Raw genomic sequence first — 10,950 nt, forward strand, 5'->3', positions numbered from 1 at the left:
TAGAGCGAGAGAGGCGAACTCGCAGATCTTTCTCATTTATAGAAGAGCGCGAAAAGTAGTTGTGTTGTGGACCCGCTTGACCCGAAAGTAACCGGCTGACAGGCTGAGCCGTTTCGCTAGAATCTCATCTTTCGCGGAAAGGTTGTACGGTTAAAATAATTTTAACCTATTAGGCCGATAAATTTGGCTTTACGTTGGGTCTCCACTTGTTCATGAGTTGGCGTATTAAAATATTCTAAAATTCACGTGACATCATATTTGAGCACTTAAGGTTCCCTTTCATGCGAGGCTCATCCACTAATACTTATGTAAAGAATGCAGAATGTGACACATGGGTGTGAATTTTTTTTTGAGAATGACCTCTACGGCGAGGAGATCATCCCGCTAAAATCAACTCATTCCAAAATTTTAACATCAATTTATAAGTTGAAGAATCGTGGATCGTCAATTTTTTTATAAATCACTTTTGATGAGATTAAAATTTTTAGAATAGACTGATTTTTGAGGAAGATGATTTTTATAATGAGGAGATTATCCTCATCAAAAATTAGCTTACATCGAAACTTTTAACTCATATAATACAAAAACGATTGTCACACTTGATGTCCTTTGAACTGTCGTATATGCATATATTTCTTTTTATTTGATAAAATATAAATTTAAGAGAGATTTACTTTGACGACCTTATTGTTGTATTTTTATTCTTAGAATTCCCTTGAAGTTTTCATTGGAGAACCTTACTATACGAAAAAAGAAAATTTTAAAAAATAATAATAATTTTTACCATTGAGTTTAAATTTTAAATTTGGGAATTTGGAAGCCATCCATTTTTCAACACCTTCGATTAACTTTATAAAAAAAAATTATTTTAAATTTTAAATTTAAGTTTTCCATGAAATATAGAAGGTTGTGGTTTTGGATTGTTTATTTGATAGTCCATGTGGGCATGCTAGCCTGACTAATAAAGTAAGGTTTGTTTGGTACCAAACTTGATAAAGTAAGAAAATTTTGAAATAAAATTGCAATTGATACGTCCACTCAATAAATCTCTTTATGTTTAACATTCAAAAGATCAAAATGTCACTGTTTTTTCACATAAAAATAAGAAAGTTTAGGGTATTATCGAAAAGACTCGTGTTGGAGTGACTTCTTAGGACATTGAATTACACATTCTGCTGATGTGGATGTGAACACAAAACTATTTATTTTCTCATTCGTATCTCGAGAAAATAATCTATGATTTAGTGCACACCTCCACGTCAGCACATTGTGTAACATAGTTTTATGCACAATCACTTCAGCATTTCCCCGTTGAAAAATTAGAGGTTGGCATGTGCAAATGTACTCGTATCAAAAAGATTTGTTTGTAATTTAAAGTTTAGTTAAAATGATTTATAAAGATTACATAGTAAAAAATGGTTACTTTTGTAATTTAGAAAACTAACCGACGTGATTACAAAACTGCAAGATTGCAATTTTTTAGGTGTTTTATCCAAATGACCTTGATATATTAAGTTTAGATTATGTAAAGGTAAGGAATTTGTGAGATCTAAAATTTGGTATCAAACCACTTCTACTCCACCGTCTCTCGTTATAATAGTAAAGATTTAAGTACAATAGTAGGACAATAAATGAGAGTGGGTATGTAAAACGAGATGGATGTGGTTGTGGAAAAATAGTATTGGGTCATGTTTTAGGTCGGCTGTTACAAAATTAACAAGTTGAGCTCAATTGGTGACCCTGCCTTACAGTAAATTTTGAGTTGAACCTAATTTTGTAAATATTAGGTTTCATTAACTTTAGACATAATACATGATCTTGATTGTGTAAATACAACATCCAATGGTTAATAATTATCCTCAAGAGTTGACATTATTAAACTTCTATTATTAATAAATATAACAAATGTGTGCATCAAGGATTTCTCATCCCTTCATAACTTCTCAAACTCGGATTCTCCAGCTGAGACACCTCATCTCTTAACATTCCATGTGAAATAATCTTTTAGAATCCGTACTGTGTGCACCCTGGGGTGGAGGAGTGAACATTACTCCCCCACCACAATACTTGTTGCGTAAGCCATAAAAGGAAATTATGAAAAAGAGATATTTTAGGCTTTAATTTCTACGGTTGTGACTTAAATGACAATTATTAACGTGTGGGAGAAGAATAATGATAATTTGACTCCTCCTTTGACCAACTCCCCCCCCCCCCCCCCAATCTCTGCATAGAACAATAGATTTATTTTATTGGGATACAAAATTGTACATTCTCATAAATATGTAAAGTTGTGTATCTCGAGGAAATATATGGTTCTATGCACAAGCACGTGGGATGGAAAGAGTTTGGGGGGAGTTAGAAAATCACGACTCGTTGGAGAAGGGTTTTATTCCTCCACCTTGGGTATATAGGAATCTTTTAAATAATGATCTTTAAACGTTGTCTCTCATAAATTAATTGATTGATGATTTCAAAAGCATTAACACAAGTGCTTAAATCTAAATTTAGTATCAAAGGATAATCAAGGAAAAAACTTTGAAAAGGTTACCCCACTTCAAAATTTTGGTTGAACCATCTCCATTGGATTACATGTGGTATTCCCAATGAGGTATTTCAAATATGGACAAAATTTTAGGGGTGTGAAATAAATACAAAATGGCGCGTCTTGTAACGAAGAGGGTTCCTCCAAAATTTTCAAAGTCAGGCTCGATAATCAACTAACTTGAAGTTTTGTTTATGAACTTTTTCTTTTTCTTTTTATCTCTTTTTCTTTTTTCTTTTGTCATTTTGTCCTTTTTTTTAAATACCATGACCATTTCGTGATTATAACAAAATTTTAATTTCATATACCATTAGATTTTTTAAAGAAAAAAATATAAAATAAAAAGATTAAAATGGATCTAATCAAGGTGGAGAGTTTGTCTTCTTCATTGAATCAAGAGAGATTTACTCGACAGATCCAACTATTGCATTTTTTTTCACAAAAACTCCCTTGGAGTTCTGACAACTTCAAGGGAATTTTATTTATAAAACAACCCACCAAACCTCACTTTATCAAGTTTGTTACCCAACAAATCCTGGAGTGGGGATCTACATCATAAAATTTAAATTTATGCAATTAATTTGTTACTTAGCATACCTTGGAGTGGATTCTAACCACATCAATTTGTGGCATCCAAAAACATAATCTTATTTCACAAAGTTATAAAAGACAAAATTTTAAGAATTTTAAAAAAAATTGAAAAAAGAGAGTTAACTTTCACCGTTGAATTTTAGTTCTAAATTTGAAATTTTGGTAGCCATCCATTTTCAATACCTACAATCAAACTCAAAATTTTTCTTTTCTTGGATTTTCTTAGATTTATTCTTTGATTCTGGGTCTTTTCATAAAACTTAGAAGGCTGTGTTGTTGGATTTCCTTTGTAGCTACAAAGGATCTACCCTCCTAATAAGAAAGTTAAATTGACAAAGTAAATGACCTACTAAAATAGGTAATTGAAGCAAAGCATGTGCACCAGTTCACGTGTCAACTCTTGAGAGTATGATATCTACAAAAAAGATTTAATAAATATTTTTATTAATAAAAGATCATTTGAAGGTAAAAAATATGCAATCTCACGACTATCTAAAATCTATATTATGTTGAATTATTTATTAATATGATCATCGAAGATTTTAATAAGACACGATTTGGCAAAGTGCAATTGGTTCGACTCAAATTACAATCCAAATCAAAGAGAGCTTAAGAGATCAAAGGCAGGAGCAGATTATTAATCCACATCCCCAAAATCACCCATATATGTATATATTATAAAAATAAAATCCCCTTAAATATATAGATTTAGGTAGCCGACCCAATCTAGAGGATATTTTTCATTTTCTTTACGTTTTACTGATTTGGTCAGTCCACCAACCTCGTCGACTTCTCGAAAGCAAAATGTAACCGCCAGCTGTCCAGATATGCACCTATAGTTCTCCCAGGAAGCTTTATTAATAGTTAATTTATAATATTCTTAGAAAACCTGCTACTGTGTCAAACGGGAGTGACACGTGTTTGACTGAAGATATTCACTTAAACCTGGCGAAGTCTAAAGCCACCAAGTGGCTAATGGCCGTTTAATGTCCTCCGTTGCTTCTTTAATTTTTTGCCATAAATGGACCAATGTTTTGAGATTTCGTGCCGACATTAACAACGAGACAGTTCAACGCCATTACATGAAGGTTGAGCTCAACCGGGGTTAGTTAAGAATTTCAGTGCAGTTAATGACTTGTCTACTCTCAAGATTTGGTCGGTCAATCAGGGCCCAATCCGGACGTATTTCCGTTTGCCCAAATTAGGGATCTTATCCAATTTAAAACTTGCAGAGTATTTGTTTTTTCAAACTTTCACACGTTTCAGGTTTGAAGTTGACTCTATATTTTATCAAAATTAACTTGAATCAATTTGGGTTATTGAGTCGACCCAAAGCCCTTAATTTTGATTTCAATTAAAAAAAAATTTGTGGACAAGCAATGATAATTATGGAGGTAAATTTTGATTTATCTATCTCTATTGCTTCTTTCGAGTTTGCATGACCATATGTTCGATTTATGTATCTCTACTGCTTCTTTCGAGTTTGCAAGACCTCATAAGGTCTTTAACATTCAAGACATGCAATAGCTAAAGAAAGAAGGATATAAAGTTAACCTTGAGGGATTGGCTCAATGGTAATTTTGAACCGATAAGCGATTAATTCTCGTGGGTCGTGAGTTCAATATCCAGTATGAGCATTAATTCTTCAGGGTTAGCCCGTGTAGATGCACCCTCACTTACTTGATGCGTGCAATATGCGGGTGTTGCACGTTCCCCGGGATTAGTCTTTGGACAAGACCATGGTCTACAGACTGGACAAAGCCCAGATATAGGCCCAGTCCACTGTCTACAAGTACACCCAATTATAAAAAATAAAAAAAGAATATAAGGTTTGTTTCAGATTTGGAATTGCAAGGTTAATTCAATGACCTTTTATAGAGATATTTAGTCATGTTAATTTCTTGATTTCAACGATACGCATGGATTGTTATTCCATGATCTTTACCATGATTTTGGACGGAAGTTGTCATTTTTATTATCATTACTGATTCTTCTAAGAATTTTGGTCTTTTGATCATGATCTTATCTTTGAAGTTTCTTTGACTTTGATTTTGACTGCTCACTTAGTATCTGACTTTTATTTATCTAACCTTACTCTTCATGTCATGTGTAATTGTTTCATAGGGTGAAATATTACCTCCCACAAGGATCATAGATACTAGGGGTGAAACTTGATCCAATTCAAATGGAGACTGAACGAAACCAATAGTTTTGAGGTGATTTCGAACAAATTGTGGTTTAATTTCAGGTCAATGAAGAATCAACTAATATGGTTCGATTCTCATATTAAGCATATATAGAAATGAACCAACTGAGAATCGGACCCTTATGTAATTATTTTAGGAGTTAGAAGATAGATTAATTAATTTTTATAGATCAATTAATGATTAATTATGAATAAATTAATGATTTATTGTATGAAATTTTATGTTTATTTTTTCATTAAAAATATTTTACTTAAATTTATAAAATATTGGTAACATATAGAATCAAACAAAATCGACTTTAGTTCAATTTGGGTTGGTTTGGTTCCAATGGTGTTTGGTTCAATTCTACTTCTTGTTTAGTGAAACCGACCTATATTGGTTTGGTTCCAATTTCACTTCAAACTGAACTAAGTTGCACTCCTAATAGATACTAAATATAATGTTTAAGAGTATGAAAATTCTTTTGGATCATATGAAATTCAATAAGTGAAGGTTCTTATGGTAGGATAGAACTATCAATATGACCTGATGGCACGTTAACACATCTTTTGGTCAAACGTTAGGACCTTGAGCCCGCAAAAGAAGGGTTGAATTCAAAATTCTCCAAACCTCTAAATTTGAACCTGGTTAAGGACTAATGATTTGCAAAACTCCCAATTAACATGTTACAACACATTTTTATAATAACAAATATCTAGTTAATCTTACATATATATCAATCAATATAAACAAGACTAGAGATTGACCGTGCCGACACACTTATCCTCTTTGGGGTTAAGGGGGGTAAAAAAAGAAAGACAATAAAATTGAATGGGTATTATTAGAAAATGAGTGAAAGGGTAAAGATAATAAAATTGGAGGGATATTATTAAAAAATGAGAAAAAAATGAAAGAGAATAAAGTTTGAGGGGTATTATTGAAAATGAGTATTAAAGAAAAGACATAAAGTTGAAGGATAATCTTTACAATGGAGGAGAGTAATGGGAGTAAAGTTGACATTGTTCCTCAAAATACGTGCAAGTTTGAATTAGAATCGTTCTTTATTAACATATGCTCTAAGGGCACATGTTAAGATACATTAAATACACTTCCAAACTTTATTTTTCTACTAAAAATCCATTTAAAAACTTAATTTTCTATCGAAAATACCCTCAAATGCTTATTTCCAAGGTGTACATGTTAACAAAACCCTTATCAGATATATTTTTACTTTGAGCCTTGATAATAAGACTTAGCAAGTGGCTTGCTCAATCGACTCCATGATGTGAACAAGTTTGAGAACCATAGGTATGTACGCGTCGGGATACACTCTTTTTAAATGGGGAAGTGCAATTGTGTAGTCTGAGACATACAAATCTACAGTTCCTAAACTTGTCATGTCAAGAAGTCGATTGAATATGCCACTTAGGCAAGTCATATTCTCACGGCTCTTCTACTTTTGATGTCAATTACTTGGTGGATCTAAAAGAGTGTGGCAAGGCATCAAGGCATCGTAAGAGCGACAAACATTAAACTTCTGCTTTTGGCATGCACACAAGAAAAGATATTTATGTTATTTAAAGATAAATAACATCATGAGAACCTTACTAACATACAATATTGACATAAAGTTGAACAAGTTGAATGTGAAAAGAATTTTTTAAAGTTCTAAAAAGAATATGTAAATGGCAAGTAGGTTCGGGATCCTCCCCTTAAAAACATTATAAAATTGGCTTAATGATGATGGTCATGAAACTTTAATAATTTAATATCTAGAAGCATAAGGACATTTTTTAAAGGCAAAATGATAATAAGGAATTGATCCTAATTTTTGTAAATAAGATAGATATTTCTCGATTTCCCACTAAAAAGACAGAGGTGATGGAATCTCTTTTGTTTTAAGGGAAAGAATCAAAGAAATGCATCATAGGTTGGTTTGGTGTGTAAATAATAATTTTGCTTTTGAGGATTTTGTACCTATTTATCTATTTTTATTTAATTTGCCTTACTTTTTCCTCGTGAAAGATACTACTTTTTACCTATTTTTTTTTATATTTTTTCTGTTTTTTAATTGATTTTTCTTAATTTTTTAATGTGAAAAGGACACTAACAGTCTAATATATTATAAGATATTGACCAGCGAGACTGATTCTTCTAACTCTATATAAATTTTGTATTTATTTAATTTTTAAAGTTTACAAAGCCACGCCAACTCTTCTCTTTTATTTTTTTTTATGATATAACAATTAATAAAATTATATATGACGCATCAAATAAGTATATTGACGCACATACAAAAAAAAAAAAAAAACAATTGTGATGGTTGGATGGCAACAGACTGTCAATTTTGTCCTTGAACATTTTTTTTTCTACTAGAATAGAAATCCAATGGAAGTATTTCTTTGAATAAGAAGAAGAAATGAGAACCCCGATGAATTGGCTCAATGGAAATTTTTGATTGATAAGCGGTTAATACTCGTAAGTTATGAGTTAGATATCTAGTACGAGTATTAATTCCTCAGGAGCCACCCACGAGGGCACACTCTCACTTAATTGGTGCTTGTGATGTGCGGGTGTTGTACACTTGCATATGCCTCTGGACTAGTCCTTTGAAAAGATCATGGTTTATGGACTATGCAAAGCTCAAATATGGCCCAGCCGGGGTTGTCTACTGGGAGATACTTGGTTATCAAATAAAAGATAAAAAAATGGGATGTAGACGTGAGTATTAAAACGCTAGAATGGTAATTCACCCCATATACACACCATCTTTATTCTATATTATGGCATAAACAAAAGTTGGTGGGTCAATCTAAGCTATATGGTTTTAAGAATTCTAGCAAAATCTAACGCAATCACACATTCGAAATGACTTGTGTTTTTTTGACATATCTTCTTTTATTATTTTCACTTAAATTAAGATAATTGAAAAATGAATATGGTGAAAAATGTTAATGTCTCCATCAATTCTTGGACGTTAATAGGTTGATTTTTTGTGAGGATGATCTTCTCATCATAGAGGTCATTCTCACAAAAAATCAGCTCATTCCCAAACTTTTTGCCCATATGAGACAAAACACATTTTCTAAAATATTATCTAGAGATCCTGATCTACATATATATATATATATATTGATGAGTATTGATACCAAGAAAGAAAAAAAGAATATTCTTTGCACACACACCTTTTGATTATGATTTAAATTTATTTTGTTTATTTCTAATAAAAATATGTTTATTTAGAATTTGAAAACTCTATAAATTACAATATCATGTCTTTATTGTAAAAGAACTCATACTTCAAATGACAGATGACTTGACTATGAACAAAGTGGAATGGAGGGGATAAAGATTTTGTCGTCATCCTTCTATTTGAACTTGCAAAAGACAAGCTCTTCGGAGAAGAGCTGAGAAATACAACACCTATCTTGTTATGTAAACATCATGATGAAATGAACTTGAGACCTTCATATCTTTAGTTATCGAAAATCATTGAGAAGTAGATATTTTCTTTGTAAAGTCTAAATATATATATATATATATATATATTATCCACAAAAACTATATATAAAAAAATGTCTGAAGGGCATCCTCGCGCAACAGCTAATGGAGTCAAGAAGCGTTCCATCTCCATTATTGGTAGAGATGATAAAGTCTATGAGCGATAAAACCACGTATATGGGATCAAAACCCATCCTTTGTACACTTGCCCATTAAAAAAGAAAGAAAAAAATATGAATGGTTCTTGGTAAAATCACCTTTTTGTAGTCTTATATTTGTCCAGAAGGATCGGTGTGGACTAGTGATCACAATCTGATCGACACCATTAACTTACTTTTCAAAATTTTATCTTTCTAGAAAAATAAAAATGATGATGAAGATGGTTGTGATAATGTTAACTATATAAATCTCATGATGAATGCCACTTATACCCCCCAAAAAAAAAATCACATTCAAAAGCTGCTTTGGGATCTTGAGGTTATCACCCATTTCAATTTCTATTATTTGAAGGATAAGGGCTTAAGATTACTTTAAGTACAAGTTTTTATTTTCCTTTTTGAGAACACCATTATCATTAGGTGGGAATAAGGAGAAGATCATCACTTGTGAGAAGTATTTTATTTTTGAAGATGTTAATACTCTAATTTTCTAAATAAAGTTAAAATTATTTAAAGATATTTACTATTTGCCGGGCAGATTTACATTAGGGGCACTTGCCCCCACAAAATTTGAAAAAAATTACATTCTCTTCTTCAAAATTTGATTACACTCAAGTTTCTGAGTTTATTAAAATCCTTCTATTTGATTAATATTTGACAATTGCCCCCACCTCTATTGATGACATTATCCTTTAATTTATGTCTTCTCTCATAAATTAGTAATGAAGACAAAAAATTCATGAATTTTTGCCTCAAAATCACTTATCTTTATGTTCTTCAACTTTATCATGCACCTATAGATTAATCATCCCACTATAAGAAAATCCCGGCTCGGCCCATGTATGCTTGCTCGTATTTAAAAAACTTAAATTAAACTTGTTTTTATCTTTTTCTTTTTAAATATAGCCATTCAATCACTAGGGTTGTTTATTACTGAGCCCAATTTTCTGATTCACAAACAGGTCCAAAAGTATCAGTCTAAGTTCTAATTTACAACATGTTTTACTTTGAATTCGTATCCTACATACACTAAAGAAGAAGGGTTAAAACTTGCTTCCCACACACCTTGGCACATTGATATTGAAGAATTTTTTGGGTGATTTAGACATAAACCGCCACTTTTTGATGAACATTAAAGATACCCCTATGTTTTGAAACTAATAGATTAATAAGAAAAATACCTAAATAATCCAGTAAAAGAAATATAACTGAACATTAAAATCATTCTTGTTGCAGCATAATTATGAACCTAGGAATAAGATTATATTTGTAAATATTAAATATATGGCTGGTTCAATTATTTTTACAAAATAATTTAGTAAAACACCCCTATAACTAATATCCAATTTTTAATAAATAAAAAATTAGAAAGATATATATATATATATATTAGGCTTGATCCAAAGCTATGAAAATAGACTTCCACCTACTCTCAAATTTAAATTTAAAATTCAACAATAAAAAATAACTTTTTTTTTTAAAGTTCTTAGGATTTTGATATCTATTGTGGCATCCCATCATGCATGTGTACATGATGGATGCCACGAGTAGGTGCGGTCTGGAAACTTTCTCGACAAACTTTGTCCAGAAAGTATTTTTCGAGATAAATTTGACAGGACTTATGTGGGGGCACACATGGAATATATTATTAATTGATTTTGTTATGTTTTGGTACGAATATTGAAATACAGACCTTACTTGAAAATTTCCAAAGAAAATTTGTCATATGGTGGGGTGGGGCTCCCATCCCCATTATTGCTTGCTTGAGGCAATCCTTTCAAGAAACTAGAGATAACAGAAAGTTTAAAATAATAATTAAAAAAATCCATTTAGGATGTGTGGTGAACAATGACCACCACTATTCAATTGGAGATTTGTCTCATTAATCGAAAGTTTTTTTCGAGAAAAAGATTGATTAAGAAATGATGTTCAATTTATAAATATCATTTTTTCGACAATATTCCTATACTAT

Source organism: Akebia trifoliata, chromosome 2 (assembly GCF_017979445.1).
Source record: "Akebia trifoliata isolate Shusen 1 chromosome 2, ASM1797944v1, whole genome shotgun sequence".
Classification (NCBI taxonomy): domain Eukaryota; kingdom Viridiplantae; phylum Streptophyta; class Magnoliopsida; order Ranunculales; family Lardizabalaceae; genus Akebia; species Akebia trifoliata.